The following is a 4583-nucleotide window of genomic DNA, read 5'->3' as shown; positions in this document are numbered from 1 at the left end:
TTAATCAGTGTTTAAAATTAAAGCAAAATATGTAGAATTAAAAAAGCCTTAAAATTTATTTTCATAGAATATTATTGGACATACAGAAAAAATAAGGAAAACACATAAAATAGTATATTTAATAATTTCCTCCATATGATTAGAAGTCTGTTATCAAGTATAACCTAATATTCAATTTCATTCCAACCTTAATTGGAATTGTCTTGTTCAACAAATAATTATGCACCAAACACACAAAAATATGATAATATGCTATGCCATGTGCAATAATTATGCTTTCTTGAATGATTGGAAGGATTTATAACACCCTACAGAGTATACATGAATGTAAAGGATATTATTCAGTAGTAGGAGGAAAGCACAAGCAATTATCAGGCAAGAGTGAGACATTCAAAAACAGCTTTCAAATTGTCACCTCATTGGCACAGAACACACTTTATCTATGGGCCATAAACCACCAAGATAGATATTAGTTACCGTGGTCTCAGAAGCTACAGTCTCATCTGAGAATGGGTATTGAGTACGCTGGGTATTTAGTATTTACAGTCCAAGCTTGGCTACATGATCTGGCTCAATAAATCAAAACCTAAAACTAAAAGTTAGCTCAAACAACTAAAAGATAACAAAAACCATGAGTCTGAAATTTATATTAGGGGTGTGTGTGTGTGTGTGTGTGTGTGTGTACATGCACGCATGTGTGTGTATTTATATAAGTTGGATACAGGCTGGCCCATGATATGTTTCAAACTTTACTACAGAATTATTTTAATCACTAAGCAGCACATGTAATCTTTTATTGGCCATGAATCAGCTTCATGGTTCAGGCATGTCTAGAGAGAAATTCAGGCTTGCAACAAAGCAGCTGAGAATAACCCTATGTATATACATGCCATTTAAAAATCTCAGCATAGTGGATTTTAATCGAATACAACGCAAAACCAGTTACCTAAAAAAATCAGTTTTGTCATATTTACATGCAAGTATTCATTGATCTGGAATTTAGGCTTAAATTTAAATTAAACTATTTTAAATAATGCCTATAAAGAAAGGAGAAATTGTAGTAGCATTAAAGCAATTTCGAGAACGGGGTGCTAACACATGTTGGTGAGTCTGCCAATACGTGTGTCCTGCTCTTGCCCACACAGCTTTGAGTCATGACCTCCCAGCAACGTGCACTGGGAAAGCCTGCCCAGAGCTTCCAGGCCACCTTCAAGGAGCTGAAGTTTTCCGACTACAGAGGGAAATACTTGGTCCTCTTTTTCTACCAGCTGTACTTCACCTTTGTCTGTCCCTCGGAGATCATGCCTTCCAGTGAACATGCCAAGGACTTTGGCAAGCCGTGCTGTGAGCTGTTGGGGGTCTCTGTTGACTCCCCGATCACCCACCTGGCTTGGATCAATACTCCAAGGAAGGAAAGAGGTTTGGGCTCTCTGAACATCCCCGTGCTGGCTGATGTAACCGGAAGCCTGTCCCGAGATTATGGCGCGTTAAAGCAAGATGAAGGCATTGCCTATAGGGGCATCTTTATCATGGATGGCAAGGGCGCCCCTCACCAGATGACTGTCAATGATTTGCCTATGGTGTGCTCCGTGGACAAAGCCCTGTGGCTGGTCCAGGCCTTCTAGTACATCCCTGAGCATGGGGAAGTCTGTTCCACTGGCTGGAAGCCAGGCAGCAGCACAGTCAAGCCCAACGTGGACAAGAGCAAGGAGTACTTCTCCAAACACAGTGAGGCTGGCAGACAAGTAGAAAGCTTGGGCTGCTGGCACCACCTGGATACGCCCTGCTGACCCAGGAAAGGCCAGATGTGCCCCTTTAAACTCCATAATCCATTATACTGGAGAGCTTGCTCAAAGCCTTCTCCCAGCTGGGAGCTGGTGAATGATGACCCCTTCCCTGGAGCCCACCTAGCTGGGCACAGGCCCAGAAGTGACCAATAAAGTACGAGGACAGATAAAGCAAAAACCAAACCAAACCAAACCAAAACAAAACAAACTTCTGAGAAGGGAAAGCCTTATAATAGTACACTTTACAATGAGAAGAATATATGTTTGATATAAGAATTTATGTTTGATAAAAGCCCTGTATCCAAAATATAGAAGGAATGCCTACATCTCCTACACGTCACCAAAGAAGATATACAGTTGGCCAAAGGACAGTGAAAAATGCTCAAATCATTAGTCATTAGAGAAGTGAAAATTAAAACCACAGTATCATACCCTTACACACCATTCCAGAGGCTAAGAGTAAAAGAACTGATGCTAGTAAGCTTGTGCATTTGTTAAGAGGGTCAAAATGTAGCACCACTTTGGAAAATAGGTTGGAGGTTTCCTATAAAGATAAACATAATACACTTTATTACCCAACAGTTTCATGTCTGGGTATTTACCTAAGAGAAATGAGAATACATATCTGCACATATCCTTAGATTCCAAATAACTTATTGTTACTCTTGTTGACTTAGTCTTTGGAAGCATTCAAAAGTTGCTTTCTTAAAATCCTGAGAGGAAGAGTCAGGATGCTTTTACTGTGTACCTTCTTTAAAAGCAGCTCTTTTTAAAATCTATACTTATGCCCCCAGCTTTGTTTTTCCTTTTCAACAATTCCTCAATGGAACAGAATAGAGAACTCAGAAATGGACCCTTGGCTCTTTGGGCAACTAATCTTTGATAAAGCAGGAAAAAACATCCGTTGGAAAAAAGACAGTCTCTTCAATAAATGGTGCTGGGAAAATTGGACAGCTACATGCAAAAGAATGAAACTTGACCACTCTCTCACACCATACACAAAGATAAACTCCAAATGGATGAAAGACCTCGGTGTGAGACAGGAATCCATCAAAATCCTAGAGGAGAGCATAGGCAGCAACCTCTACGACTTTGGCCACAGCAACCTTTTTCATGACACATCTCCAAAGGCAAGAGAAACAAAAGAAAAAATGAACTTGTGGGACTTCATGAAGATAAAAAGCTTCTGCACAGCCAAGGAAACAGTCAAAAAACTAAGAGGCAACCCACTGAATGGGAGAATATATTTGCAAATGAAACTGCAGATAAAAGACTGGTATCCAAGATCTACAAAGAACTTCTCAAACTCAATACACAAGAAACAAATAAACAAATCCTAAAATGGGCAGAAGATATGAACAGACACTTTTCCAATGAAGACATTCAAATGGCTAACAGACACATGAAAAAATGTCCAAAATCATTAGCCATCAGGGAAATTCAAATCAAAACCACACTAAGATACCACCTTATGCCAGTTAGAATGGCAAAAATGGACAAGGCAGGAAACAACAATTGCTGGAGAGGATGTGGAGAAAGGGGATTCCTCCTACATTGTTGGTGGGAATGCAAGTTGGTACAGCCACTCTGGAAAACAGCGTGGAGGTCCCTTAAAAAGTGAAAAATTGAGCTACCCTATGATCCAGCCATTGCACTACTGGGTATTTACCCCAAAGATACAGACGTAGTGAAGAGAAGGGCCATATGCACCTCAATGTTCATAGCAGCTGTGTCCACAATAGGTAAATCGTGGAAGGAGCCGAGATGCCCTTCAACAGATGACTAGATTAAGAAGATGTGGTCCATATATACAATGGAATATTACTCAGCTATCAAAAAGAACGATTTCTCAACATTAGCTGCAACATGGATGGCACTGGAGGAGATAATGCTAAGTGAGGTAAGTCAAGCAGAGAAAGACAATTGTCATATGGTTTCTCTCATCTATGGAATATAAGAAGTAGGAAGATCGGTAGGAGAAGAAAAGGGATAAAGAAAGGGGGGTAATTAGAAGGTAGAATGAAGCATGAGAGACTATGGACTCTGAGAAACAAACTGAGGGCTTCAGAGGGGAAAGGGGTGGGGGAGTGGGATAGGCTGGTGATGGGTAGTAAGGAGGGCACGTATTGCATTGTGCATTGGGTGTTATATGCAACTAATGAATCATCGAACTTTACATCAGAAACCAGGGATGTACTGTATAGTGAGTAACATAATACAATAAAAAATATTATTAAAAAAGAAATAGGTAGAGATGGGGGTGGGTGCAAGCAGAGCCAGACCCGGGAGTGGGAAATAGCTGGGAGAAGCAGTGAATTATGTTGTTCCTGCAAGTTGCAGAAACCGCACCCCGACCAGACTGAACAACAAAGGATGAGATTTTACTTCCATGATTGGGAAGCCCAAGAATAGATACCCTCAAAGTCTGTCTGGATCCAGGAACAGAAATTACATCATTGGGGGATGCCTGGGTGGCTCAGTTGTTAAGCATCTGCCTTTGGCTCAGGGCATGATCCCAGTGTCCTGGGATTGAGCCTTGCATCAGGCTAGCAGGAGCCTGCTTCTTCCTCTCCCACTCCCCCTGCTTGTGTTCCCTCTCTTGCTGGCTGTCTCTCTCTCTCTGTCAAATAAATAAATAAAATCTTTAAAAAAATAAAATCTATACTTATGATTTCTTATGCATAAGTGTAATTATATTTTTTCAAATTAAGTTCTATTGTGTGAAAGTTTCTTTTCTGTCAAAAAATGAGAGAATATTAAAAGCACCAGAATATTAGCTACATATGTGGAGAAAGC

General features: G+C 40.4%; 1 pseudogene; it reads left to right on the top strand.

The window, feature by feature from the left end:
* The first annotated feature begins 1154 nt into the window (after positions 1-1154).
* LOC123800172 (peroxiredoxin-2 pseudogene) lies at positions 1155-1790 on the top strand (annotated as a pseudogene).
* The last annotated feature ends 2793 nt before the right edge of the window (positions 1791-4583 follow it).

The sequence above is a fragment of the Ursus americanus genome, chromosome 2, assembly GCF_024610735.1.
Source record: "Ursus americanus isolate L20-20 chromosome 2, mUrsAme1.1.p, whole genome shotgun sequence".
Classification (NCBI taxonomy): domain Eukaryota; kingdom Metazoa; phylum Chordata; class Mammalia; order Carnivora; family Ursidae; genus Ursus; species Ursus americanus.
This window is presented reverse-complemented; position numbering and strand designations above follow the sequence as displayed.